General features: G+C 40.7%; 1 protein-coding gene across 1 annotated transcript in view; it reads right to left on the reverse strand.

Annotated features, from left to right (window-relative positions):
* slc8a4b (solute carrier family 8 member 4b) overlaps positions 1 to 13,076 on the reverse strand; it is a 198,947-nt gene extending 185,871 nt beyond the window's left edge. Inside the window, exon 1 of the mRNA XM_041779975.1 lies at positions 12,925 to 13,076. The gene's annotated coding sequence lies outside the window, so the exon portion shown is untranslated. The remainder of the gene's footprint in view (positions 1 to 12,924) is intronic.
* Positions 13,077 to 14,474: the final 1,398 nt, after the last annotated feature.

Genomic DNA, 14,474 nt, shown 5'->3' on the forward strand with positions numbered 1-14,474 from the left:
AGAAGGCCATGTAAAATCACAGAGCAGGTCAATGACTGCTACGGTGCATGGTGGGTAAAAGCTGCCAACTCTGCTGATTCCATAGATGAAGAGTTAGTTCCAAACTTCCACTGTCATTAATGTCAGCCCATAACTGTGCAGAGGAATGACTCAGATGAATGAGTCTGGGTTTGGCAGATGCTGGGAGAATGTTACGTCTGACGATTCCAACATGACTGTGTCCCAGTGTACAAAATGAGGACTATAAAGACATTGTTTGATGATTTTAATGTGGAAGAACTTGACTGAACTTGACCTCAACTCCCATCGGGCACCTTTGGAATGAACTGGATTGGAGGTTGCGAGGCACGCCTTCTTGTCCAACATCAGTTGCAACCTCTTCTGAGAAGCCTTCCAAGGAGAGTTGAGGCCAAGTGGAGGAGTAATGGTCAGGTGGCTGAATAGTGTATGTGAGTTTCTGTGTGTTACAGACAGCAACCATTAGAGTGTCCTTGCAATAAAAAGAAACGTATTTCAAATATGGAAAAGAAAACCTAACGGAGGTTTTAGTTGGTCTGTGGCACTGCACCTCCTCAGGACAACACAGCACCAGCTGTGCGCCTGACCAGCCTTCACTTTGGGACCAACACACCCACAGGCACAAACACAGGCATAAATTTGCTTGCTTTTAACACAACTTTGGCTCTGGGTGTGAAAATGACAACTGGGTCAGGTACAAAGTGTAACATCCTAAACAAATGCAGCCATATAGCCAGAAAATGGATATGTTGTTAAAGGGAGTACTGTGTTATATTATTAACTGTCTACAAACTGTAAAATCCCTGTATTTAGAGCACATTTACGCTGCATGAGAGAGACATACGAGGAGCCAAACTAGAGTAGTGCAGAGAGAGTGCGGCAGACAGGGCAGATATGGAAGCAGGGGAAAATTAAAGAGGTGAAGCTGTACAAACAGGGTGGAGAAGGAAAGAGAAATAAAAATGACAGGGCAGAGAAGGGAAGGGAGGAGGCAGAGGGAGTCAAAGGAAAACCACCAGGGAATAAATCCGTGCTTCAGAAACAAGTGCTTCATCTGTTCAACAACGGGTAGCCACTCCAGAGGGACTCCCAATCTCCTAAATGTTCCCTAATGCTTCAGAATCCTCCTTAAAAAGAGCACACACTGCTTTATGCAACCGTTCACATCGTGCTCATTCCAACCCGTCCACTCAGTAAAGCTTTAAAGGCCAAAAATGAGTCCTCATTCCAACTCATTTTCATATCTGATCGGATCGTCTGTTTTACGTTGCATGTCCCATTTCAGGAGCAGATTGTGCAGAATCTGGCCTTTAAGAGTGACTGGGAAATAGACAGGAGCAGGGCTGTGTTGTTTTTCTTCCGTCTGTCTCTTCCTTTAGTCCCCTCAGTAACTTTTCTCCACTTAGCACTGTCGCATCCTGCCAAGCATCAAGTCATCTCTGGCATGTTATTTAAGGCAAAAACAACAATAAAATCTCCAGGACAGTTCGCCCTGTGAATCATCACATTCAGAGCACAGACAGAGCAAAAACGTGCAACAGACAGAGGAAGACTCATTCATGGAAACAGCTACCATCTCTCACACACCAATCCAACTGTGTATTTATGTGTGTGTCATAAGCTGAGGTTACTCGTAAAACAAATGGTTCCCTCCACCTTGATGTTTTCTATTTTTAGCAGCAGCAGCAGGGTGATCCTCTCTGCATATCAATGCCCCCCTCATCTTTAAACATCATCTGGTGGCTTGACAGGAATGACAGCACCATTAAGTGTTTCAGTGTCTGTTTGAAAATGTTCACCAGTCAGGTTTAGGTTGTGTAGAGAATGAGTGCAGGTGTAAAAGCACGTTTTTGTATTTCTGGATGTCTGTATCTGTATGCTGGGTCTTAATTATAACTCCTTGAAGCCTGTGGATTCAAGGACTCTGGAGGTGACAAATGCAGTAGGAGTCATCTGGGATTGAAGGTAATCTTTGAAGATAAATGAGTTAGAGGTCAAGGGGGTCTAGGGAAATGGTCTTTTATGCATGATTCTGCAGACAAGTTACATCTAAATTGATACCAAAGTGAAAGGCATTACCTAGTGTGCATTCAGAAGGTTAAAATCTGTTTAAAATGCATGCAACCTGATTTAATGACTACAGCATCAGGATTAAGGCAGAAAAAGCCCTAAGAGGACATATGTCCTTACATTTTTTTTTACGCTTCTGTCCCATGATAATGATTCAATTTTGACTGTTGTCTTCAAATCTTGACTCGCTTACAAACCCTAAAAAAAGTATTCATCCCCTTGGACGTCTTACCTTTTATTGATCTTATAAATCAATCATGGTTTATATAATTCAGCTTTTTTGGCAGAAAAAAAATACAAAAAACCTCTCTAATGTCAAAGTGAAAACAGATTTCTACAAGTAATGTCAAACAAAAATATTTAATGTAAAATAAGTGACTACATAAATATTCACCCACTTTAAGTCAGTATTTAAAAGGTGCACCTTTGGCTACAATCACAGCACTGACTCTGTGTGGATAGCTCTCAATCAGGCTTGCACATCTAGACATTGAAATTTTACTCCAGTCTTCTTTGCAAAACTACTCAAGCTCTGTTTAATCTTTGTTGTTTTCTCAAAAACAAAAACTTATTATCATTGAAAACATGTCTTTGACACCAAAATGGGACCAAAGCCAGATAAAGTTCCTGCAAGTTGGCATTCCGGTGGTTGAGAAAAATGGATACAGTCGTTTTCTTCAAAATGATCATTTTTCTTTTTTTCTCATTTTATGCAAGTCCGACATTTAAACTACTCATTCGATGAAAAATGTAAAACAAATGTGATATTTAAAAGCATTAATTTTGTGTTTAAAAATGCTCTCTTTTCGTAGTTTCTGCAGGGAGATTGAGGGGAGGGGAAAGCGAAACTGCTGGGTGATAACTGGCCACTCAGCCTGCCATTGTTCCCAGTTTCACCCATTGAGATGGACAATAACAAACACCGCGTGGCTAAAACGCCACCCCCCTCAGCACGTAACGACAGCTGTTCCTAGTTATCACCTTCATCAACAAGCCTCAAGATGCGCCCTGCAGCGAAGAAAAGTAGAAGAGACGATGAAGAAGCAGCAAGGATTATAAAAAGACTTGGGACGACTTCAAGATCACTCGACAGTGAAAGTTTGATGAAGGCGGATTTCCTATGGGAATATTTTGATGAGCGTCACCAGTCCGATTCAGAAGCTTGGTTTGGGTGGACTTTATGTAAATGTGGCCCTATTGTTCACGCCCATTACCTGGCCTGCCCGAAGGTAGGAAAAGTCCTAAAACTTTGAACCTGGTTTTCTCAGAACAAACAAACTAGAAGTTAACATTCAAATGAGCATATCTTTGTAAAATATGCTCAGATCAGGGTGTATGATACATCATTTGAAAGCTTGGAATCTACACTTTCATAATGTGTAAAAAAAACTCAATAATGACCTCGGACAACTTGCAGGAGTTTTTACCAGCTTTGGTCACAAATAATGACAAACATACGCCCTCATGTACTCATTATCTTGGAAAAACTTAGTTAAATAATACATTTTAACTATGTCCTTTAAAGGCTTCCTTCAACGGCTTCATTGCTGCAGTCAACATATTTTTAGACTTTTAGTTAAAATTCAGATTTAGTCCATTATAACCAGCAGCTTTTAGCAGCTAATGCAATTCTATGCAAGCAACATAGGGATTATTTTTGGTTTTAATACTGATCCTGTATACTGACACTGTTGCTGAGCAAAAACTTCAGAAGCTCGCATAAAATAAATCAGCCACATAACAGCAAGCACTCAAATTGCAAGTGAAAGGGCACTGTTGCTTATTAACATAATGTTTTATGACAGGCTCACTCTTGCTAGCAGCAACAAGCTGTATGAGACAATGACATGCATTTTTACCAGTTGTTTCCTGTAAAACTAACTCTCACTGCTCTATGAATCAGATTATATTCAAAGAGGTATGAAGCTTTTTATCTTCATAATCAAAGCTGGTAAAGCCGCACAAGCCTTTATGGCTGTGTTTTATAGAGTATTTAGCTAACTTTACCCCCTGTTTAATGTTTACAATGCTGTGAAAGAGGATGCACTATGAGCTTAGACCGAAAGAAGTTAGAACAATGAATCTCCTAGTTGTGGTGAAATACAAATGACTAATGAGATGAAAATAACATGGCAAGATTCTGCTGTCACCTCTGATTTGGTCAGAATGAGTACGGTGCAAAACAGCGCATGCTGCATTCAATGCTACAGGCTATTAACGACTCAGACTCATCATCTGCCACTTTACCTCTGAAGGACAAAGTGAGATACACAAGTGTGAGGGCCAAATCAGTCTGCTGTGCGAGTGAGATCACTGTTGGTACATCAAAAACTGCAGCCCAGCCTGGAAATCACACCGTCTGGCAGTAAACGTGTCAAATGAATCCCTGAAGTGACGCTCTGGGAGTGATTGGAAAAGGAGTGGAATGAATGATGTGAGAGGCCTGGCCGACCCGGGTGGCCCCATGAGGGAAATCAGGGTGATATTTGGTCAGCACTAGTCATCTTTATCGTTTTTTTAAACCTCAGAGGGTGATGCATCCATTCTATATCTGAGACCTTTATCATTGCAACCTTCTGTCATATAATTATAGATTTTTCTACTTGCAGATTGTGTTTTTCTTTGATACATTAGCTTCCTCTAATTCTTTTAAAGCTTCAGTCACATTCAGTTTTCTTTTGCAACATAGTAGTCCCATCAGTTTGCTGTAATAGTGAGTAAAAATGTCATGTTCTGTTAACTAATTTTTGAGCTGAATTTGAATAAATGCCTGCACTGGCTGTAAAGTTCTGGGTTTGGTAGACTAGTCTGATAGCTTATCCTTTGGCACTCATTTACAGACATGAGTCCAGGAAGTGTTAAGTTACCATTATGTGATGTGGCGTTTTGGCAGAACACAATCATTTTGGGCTCTGACCGCCATGAACGCCGCATAAAATCAAACAGGATAGGCCAAAGACTTAGTGTCACTGCCAGAGGAGATGAACCCAGTGATCTATCACTGTCCTCACATTCTATTGTTATAAGGACTTAATTAATCAACCTGTAGGCAGGATGCCATGCTTTTTAAAGCCTCGAGGAGGTACTCAGAGTAAGGTTGCAGTAGGACTGAAATGCCTCAGGAAATTGCCCTGATTAAAGAGGCAGTCAAAACAGGTAAGGAGTATTGAGTGGAGTGTTTTATGCAAGCTGCTTTCCAAAAACAGGAAAAAGCAAATTAAAGTGTAGTTGGTGAGTCAGTTAGAAAGCTTAAGATGATTAATGATCCTGATGCTTTCAATAATAGATTCTATTTCATTGCACGCATCATGCATACAGCCCCAATGTGTTAAAGAAAAAAGAGAGATGGGAAATGGCTCTTAAACTATTTTTTTAAGAAATATGTGTCATAAAACAGATTGATCAAAGGGATTAGAGCTGAGTGCAGTTTAAAACATAAAGTCAAATGAATTAAAGAAGTAAGAGGCCAAACAAAAGTTCAGTTAAAGATGGTCCATCCAACAGGTGTCCAGCTTACATGCAGGAATTGTGAGATAAAGATAAAACTTTGAGGCCTAACGCTCCAACCTTCCTGACGTGTTTTGGGACCACTTGGACAAAACGCCAGTGAAGGAGGCTCCCACTTGTCAACCTTTTCAATTTCCTGGCTCTTGCTGCCCATTGTTGCTGGAGCCATTCGGGGCCTGGAGCTTTCATGTACAGAGCCTGTGTCTGTTGAAGATGGCCATGCTAAGGCAGCTAAGGGCCATGTAGTAGGTTATGTGATTTATTAGTAGCACATAGGGGGGCACAATTGAGATTAGGGCTCTCTTTGCTGAGTGCTTCTCCTTTTGACACAAGTATCTTTTATTTGTAAAACTTAAAACTGACAAGGACTGATAAGCATACAAAATCTAAATTTATAAGGAGTGATTAAAGACAGGTGTGACTGAAGTACAAAATCAAACAGGAAATAATGTATAATTCAAGACAATTACAATACTATAACAAATCAGAGGGTTAGAAACCCAAGGGAAGATAAAATAGAGAAAGTAACAGTCAACAACAGATATTGATGATGTAACTTAGCATTGACCTAGTAACTAACCTCTTTTGAATTTTAGCTTAGCTGGGTAGTTCAGGTTTTCAAGCTTGTTTGCCTCACTAGACTAGGGCTCAGAGCGGTGCTTCCCAAAGCCAAGCTGGGCCCTGGGTGTACTGCAGATGAGCCATGAGAGGCATTTTACCTCATGTGAAAACCAAAATTAATGATCTCAAATATCATAAAATACTTGATTACATGTTAAAATGCTTCTTTGAAGACCATAAGAAGCAACATTAGTTTTGTCCAGTGTACAAAGCGGTTGTCATGGTTTCATTTAGGGTAGACCAATTATCGGCCTGGCTGATTACCAGTGCTGATATTTGGCTGGTAGCTGATTGATGTATTGAAGTTTTTTTCTACACATAATACAAGGTGTGCTCCTCCACTGTGAGATGTGTCTTCCCCTCTGGCTGTTTTTACTCTCTACAGCAGGGGTGTCAAACTCAAGGCCCGGGGGCCAAATCCAGCCCGTGATACAGTTACACTCGGCCCGCAAGATCATCATATTTCTATTATAGTTGGTCCACCAGAATGAGGTCTGCAGATGTTCTCCAGTATAAAAATGTGTGATTTGATTTAAAATATCCATAAGTCATAAAAAATTGATAAAGAGTAAAAATGAATAAGATAAAAAAAGTCAGGATGTAAAAGGATATTAATTTGTGTTTTCACATCTCAATTTTGCATATTACAATTATGACTTACACTTATGATTTTGACTTATCATCTCCTATTTTGACCTTCTGAGTTCACAATTTTTAAATTTTGGTCACATTTTGACCTTCCAAACTCCTAAATTTGACTTTTAATCCCATATTTTGACATTTTTGACTCAAATTTGAAAATTTTGTCCCATATCTTGACCTTTTAAACACATAATTTTCAATTTTAACTCATATTTTAACTTTTGTAACTCATTCTTTTTAGTATTATCTCACATTTTGACATTTTCAACTCCTAACTCTGACTTTTAATTCCATATTTTGACATTTTAGACTCACAATTCAAAATTTTGCCTCGTTTTTGGCCTTTTAAAAACTCATGATTTTGAATTTCCTCTCATATTTTGACCTTTGAAACATGCTTGCAAATTTCTTCTTTCAAATTTTTGCCTTTAAAAAAGCAGTTATTACAAAATTTAATTTAATTTTTGACCTTATAAACTGATGAGTTTAATTGTTATCTCAGATTTTGAGCCTTAAACTTATCATTTTGACTTTTTTAAAACTCAAAACCTTTTTTCATTATTAATAAGTAATTTTTCTAAAATTCATTATTGATAAAAATAAGGTTTGCTGTTCCTAGTTAAATGTTGACCCTGTTAGGCCCTCAGGTTAGTCCTGAATCCAGAGTCAGGCCCCTGCTGTGATTGAGTTTGACACCCCTGCTCTACAGTCTCACTTAATTTACTGCTACATCACAATCTGACAGCCTCCAACATTTGATTCTTTGCCACTAAAAGTACTGTAAATGCATCTTTTGCTGTCAAATTCAACATAAGAACTATCATCAAGCTGGCTTACTCACATAGCTCTGACCAGAAATGCCGCACTGATGGCACCATGTGACACCAAGAGGATGAACTAATGCACACTAACCCTCTGGTTAGTATGCAGCATGTAGATCATCTTTGAGTATGAAGTTGGCAGCATTTGCACCAAGCTCTAATAAAACATTATGTGGTGTTTTTTTGTTGATCTGTTATTATATACCACTGTTTATTAGTTTATCATATTTAGTCCATCCAGAGGTTTCCATGGTGAACAGTTTGAGGTTAACCTACAAAATCATGTATGAAGCTCTGACTTTAGATTAAGGTCAATACACTGAGGAATTATTTGACATGTTGTTAGTGTTCACCTCAAAGGACAATCTGTATATAAGGGCACAAGATACACAGTGTATGACATCATCAATAGTTCAATAAAAAAGCCTAAACCACTGCTGAATGCATCATTTCTCTTCTGGTAACCTTTATGGAGGCCTCTGCTTCTGGCTACATGAGTAATTCTTCTTCCTCTTCTTTCGCTGCTTCCCTGTCATTGTCAACATCATCTTCCTCCTTCTGCACCATTCAGAGCACAAGGCATCTATCTCCAGGGCTAGCAACCCCCCAATGACACTGCTAACAGTATGTAACGCACACTCACACTCAAAGGAAAGAAGAGGATTATGACCACAGGGACTTTCCTGTCCCTCCAAGCTACGGGCCAGACACGCTATGCTGACAGTAGCGGGATCCCAGAGGTCAGTAATCAGCAATGACACAAGTCACCAGAGACCAGTGCCAGTGATACACATAACCAGATTAACATGGACAAGAATAGAGGCCAGGTTGTGGGTTACCACCTTCTCCAGCGGGGAAGTGAGTGTGTTGTTTAAGTCATTAATGGATTAGTTAAGGACACAGTCTCAAGGAAGGAAGTCACAGACACAGAGAGGGAGACACAGAGAGGGAGACACAGAGAGGGACACAGAGAGGGAAAGTCGTGGATATTTTTGGCACACAGAGACTAAACAGGTATGCAGGCAGCATGCATTATGTACAAACACAAAGTACACACAGAAGAACCTCTACGGGTGACTATAAATGTGACAGTCTGACCAAATCAATGTCAATATTGATACCTCTGGGATTTGGTCCCACACAGTGATGAATAAATATGTGTTTTTCCTTCCAAACACCTGGTTTCTCTACAGTAACAGCTCAACACTGGACGGGCAGAATAACATCACTACTAAAGCCAGTGAAGCTCAAAACAGACATGCTGTGTTTGAGTTTGACAGGAAAAAAAGGCACTCAAAATGAGTGGCATGTCTCCTTTTCTTGATACTTCTGAAAATTCATTGAAATCATCAGTGGTTTCATCTTGCCTTGAAAGTTATTTCTGTCATCTCCTATAAAAGTAGACATCATTTTTAGAAATGTAATGAAAGTTTCCTTTTATATTTTAAATTCTTTAAATCTGAATGCATTCTGACCATTTGCTAGTGGCTGAAAATAGCTCTAAATGTCTGATTGTCCAAAGTGTTGCCTCATGTATCACCACCCTGCAGACATGGCCCATATCAGAACGTCTACTGGATCGCATCAGTCAGCTAGACGGCATCAAAGCTGCTTAACACAAAGACTTTATTGTTGCTGATGTAAGCTGAAAATCGGTTTGAGATATGTAGATGAATATAGCCTATGTCCTCGGACAGCTTGGCTGCTTGAATTATTGAGAGGGCGACATGTCTTTATGTTAATTATTTACCATTATGAACTGGTTTCTTCACCAGCTTTCTGATTTTAAATTCAGCTTATAATTTAAAAATAAAGCCATGATCATCAAAACTTCCTGCAAACAATCAGCAGCAGCAGCATTATCATCACAGTCACCCTCCTCAAAAACCACTCTAAGTGGTCTGAGGACTTGAAAGGCACTTAGTGCAGTCCATTTGCCATTAAAGACAATGCAGCAGTTAGCTTAGCTATTAGCTTAAAACTGCTACTGCAATCATCACACTTGAGATCATCATTAAATCCTCCATCACGAGCAATCACACTAATATTTACTGTCATCTTCTTACTCATCATCAGGCCCTCCTCATCATATAGCTTTAACTATCCTCTACAAACAGCCTGTAACATTAATCATCAGTCTTATAAGAATGATAAACATCATCATCAACCTCAACATCACCTACTCCTCCTCCTATTCGACGTCATCATCATCATCTATCATCATGCCAACACCTCTGTCAATCAAACTTTATCTGCATGACACCTCCACAGGTTAATGCAATTGAGTGTGCTTCAGGCAACAGGGACTGATGAGCTGAATATAAGACAGCTCTCATGGAAACAGTAATCCAATTTAAGGCTATCACACATAACTAAATTACAATTCTATGTGGTAGGATATGGTGATATAAGAGGGTAATGCATTGAGATACCAATACAATACAATATCGTATGATAGGACACAAGACCATCTGATATGATACAACACAAGGTGATAAACGCGATACAGTTAACCTATCTAATGATTAAGCACCCAGAATAAAACTCAGTGCCTTGCAATACAATATGAGACAACATGACACAGTTACAGATGATACCATAGGCCATTTTAGACCCTTTTCAGGAATGCTGGGACACCCCTAACGTGGTTATGACAGACGCCACTTGATTGCTGTTCATCATCACACATTGCTGATATACAGCGTGTCATCAGAGGTGACACTAAAGCTTCCACCATCTCGTTCATACTATGGATCTCCATGTTGATCTCCATACATTTATACAGTTAATAGCCCTCGTTTACACGTAGACTTACTGAAGATACAATAAACTCTCATCCCTAGTAGCTAAAGATTGAATATATGAGAAAACAACTTTTGTATTTTCCATAATCATTTATAAATGCTAAAAATATTTACATCTACACGCCTCCTTCATTGTCCATTGTGCCACCTCGCAAGTGACACAGTGCATTGTGGGAAATTCATCATACCCCTTAGTTTTAAGTGTGGCCCTGAAAAAATCTTTGTTTCAAGGGTTATGTTAACCCGGCACGCCAAATGGATTTGTTTCACACATCTCAGAGACAGTGTTTGGGAAAGGGCTGAGCCTTTGAAAAAAGACTCAGAGGGTGATTGGATGAACGTTCTGTCTGTCACATCTTTACGGGCCAATCAGAGCAAGAAAACACATGACGTAGCCGCTACCAAAGTGCGCCCCTGCTGAAGGAGTAAACTCAATATAGAACTGCATAACGAGAACCATGGCGACTGTAGACATGTCAGTGCACAACTTTTGTCGTTTCTGAGAAGAAAACAGCTCACTGCTGTTCTTTGTTCTTCTTTTAATGAAAAAACGTCATCAAGTTCTGATAAAACTGGCACTTTAGCAGCATCCACACTAATCTCTTCTGCCATAATTGCACCGCCCTCTTGTTGCTGCTTGCTTACATCATGACTCTGCCGCACCCAAAAATACTGCCTCTTACTCCTGATTGGTCCTATCACTTTCTAACCGCGCCCAAACGGTTCAGACGGGAACTTTGCAAAATGGATTCGCCAGTGAGAAAAAACAGAAATGGGCGTTTCCATCTGCTTTGCAAGGTTAGGGTTATGTAGCCTTTAGCCTTCGATTCAAAAGAGAATTGGGACACCCCTTTACCTGACGTGAAAACCAAGGGAAGAGGGTTAAGATAAGGGCTATGGAGCAGAAATGGGCCTGACCAAAAATCTATGCCTTCCTTAATAAATTTCAGAAACTTTATAATGCAAGACGCAAGTTTCATGGTGCAGTTAGATTTGTCTTTTGAGGCACTTGTCCTGAACAGATGCACCAAACAAGCAAATAAAAAAAGGAAAACAGTTAAGTAACAAGTTTCAAAGCTTTTTTGAGTTAAAGGGCCCAACTCAGAAATTTTTGCTGCCACTTAGTTGCCATTACATGCTCATAGCTAAAAATGTTGAGTTGGCAGAAAATGTTTCCACTCAGTAATTTTGTCTCAACTTAAATCTGTTTATTCACTTTGTATATTTTTTACAAAACTCAACATAGTGCGCTGTGCCAACTAGTTCTGTTATCAAAAGTGCACCCAATAAATCAGAATTTGTTTACTCAACGTCAATCAAGTTGGACTTTTTACAGTGCATGTCTTTAATGCTGGGAAAAGGACTTGTATAGTTCAGTGTCTTGCTGCAGTGTGACAATTCCTGCATGCAAAATTATACTGATATAGCAACATGAGCACATTAGCAATAATATATCAGCGATGAGATGGCATGGTATGACATGAGTGGACTGAACATTGCCAAGGAACTTGTGTCACAATTGACAGAGTTGAGCACCCCTAAAGGTCTGAGCCTAGAATGGCCCCTGAATGAAGCAACATAGAAAATGATGAGATAAATTAAAAAGCACTCAGGCAAATGGTAAACCAGTTTGAAGGTAAATGACGCAGAAATTATTGGAACAATATGTTATAATCTACTGAATGAGATTAAAAAATGTAGGAAAATCTGACACCATCACTATACCATACACTCTTCCACTAAAATAGCTTTATCCTCTTAATATAACTCACTAATAATATGACTGCAATCTGCATGAGAAAATTAATCAAACTATTTAAATTCCCCCACTGACTCTCTATCCCCATCGTGCACTCTGACCCCGTGTACAGACCCTCCAGACCCCGGCGTGCACACACTCCCTGACCCTGATCTCATCCTGCTCTCTCCACAGCCTCTCTGCAGCTCTCACTCAGCGTTTTCCCTCCAAGGCTTTATCTCCAAGTAAAGACCGTGTGCAGGATAAAAGCTTAATTGGAGCGGTGCTGAAGGCGTCTCCTGGACAGGGCAGGGCTCTGCAGTGTCGCACCTGAGAGAGCGAGAGACCCCCGGTCACGCATTGCTGTCCGGTGTCTGTCTACATTCCTCCACGGTCTCTCGCTGTTAGCGATCACTTTCCCTTTCCAGTCCTCCCTCCTTCTAATCAGCCCCTGGCAGGTTGTGCGTTCCTTATTTACGCACGCATGCACCGATCTGTGCAAATTACACCACCCGCTGCAATTAACCGACTGTCAAAGTGATTTCACCTCGTGCCTCACGTATGTTAACACTTCTTAAGCATCGACTACATCCCGCCATACACACAGCTCACCCATGCTGAAAAAGAAACTAAAAATGTTAAAACACACGTAGACACGTTCACCTGAGTACCAACAGTAATACAGGAGTTTGCGTTTTCTCACCGGTTCTGCACTCTGCGTGAAGCCCAGGTCGGGATCCGCTCATTCATCCACTCATCCTGTTCTCCTCAGTCTGCTCATCCTTCTTTCCGTTCCGTCCCTCATTCAGCAGCTGAATAAACGGCACATCTCCTCCAAAGCGGCGGCGGCGGCGACAGAGCACGCGCACTTCACCCGTTGGCTCGCTCGCGCGCTCTTGCGCCCTCCCTGTACTCACTCTCTCTCTCTTTCTCTCTCTCTCTCTCTCTGGAAAGGAGCATCTCCTCCCGCTTTCTTGTTCGGAGCAACAACAACAGAGGAAGACAGAGAAAGATGGAACTAAGTCAGAAGAAGAGAGATGGATAGACCGAGGATGGAAGGATGCGCTGATGTGAGCAGGAGTGGGGGGAAAAGGCAGGGAGCTAGACAGCAGCTATTACTGTGTGTGTTTGTGCCTGTGTTTGAGTGTGTATTGGGAGGGATGTGGACCAAAGGAGCGTGCACTCCCAGCAGCAGCACTGATAAACATAGATCATGGAGAGGGGAGAGAGGTGAGAGTGGAGACATGAGGAAAACAAGGAGAAGCAAATACAGTCCTGAGACGGGGGAACCTCATCTGTTTACACTTTTAGATTCATGAATCCATCTCAAGTTTGTAAAAATGTGTGCAGAACAAAACATTTAATTCAACAAAAATGACAGAAATCAGAATCAACGCTGGTCCATCACACATCCATCTGGAAAACCATCAGTACTAACCTTGCAAAGCAGATGGATACACCCATTTCCTTGTTTTTCACTGGCGAATTCATCTTGTTAAGCTCCCGTCTGAATCGTTTGGGCCCGGTTAGAAAGTGACAGGACCAATCAGCGACGAGGGGAAGTACTTTAGGGCGCGTTGGAGTCGTGATGTAAGCAAGTAGCAGTGAGAGGCCAGTGCAATCATGGCGGAAGAGCTTAGCGTGGATGCTGCTAAAGCGCCAGTTTTATCAGAACTTGACGACATTTCTTCGGTAAAAGAACAAAGAACAGCAGTGAGTTGTTTTCTTTTCAAAAACGACAAAAGTCACGTACTGACATGTCTACAGTCGCCATGTTTCACGTTATTCCCCGTAGCTGCGCACGCGCAGCTCGATAGCTGCTGCATCACGTGTTTTGCTCTTATTGGCCCGTAGAGATGTGAGACACAGAACGTTCATCCAATCACACTCCAAGTTTTTGAGTTAAACTCTCGACAGTCCACATACCATTTTATTTCCTTTTATTACTTAAAAGACTGTCGTACCGCGCTGTTCCTACTACACGCTAACTGCTAAGCTACCGCTGAGCTTCTCATATTTATATCCAATGAATTGCTCAGACAGGAGGGCAGCTGGCATTAACTGAAGCTACAGCGGCCTCTAGTGACGCAAGGTTCATCACAATTTTAAAGAGCATTCATAGACTGGGATTTCAAGCCCATGTTTATAAAAAATGATAGGGAATTAGTTTGACCGACTCGTAAATTTTGCACCGGCTAATTTGCTAAACTAATTTTACTGTTTAACCCAGTTTACAGATTATTTCACGTTAAT

The sequence above is a fragment of the Cheilinus undulatus genome, linkage group 22 (assembly GCF_018320785.1).
Source record: "Cheilinus undulatus linkage group 22, ASM1832078v1, whole genome shotgun sequence".
Classification (NCBI taxonomy): domain Eukaryota; kingdom Metazoa; phylum Chordata; class Actinopteri; order Labriformes; family Labridae; genus Cheilinus; species Cheilinus undulatus.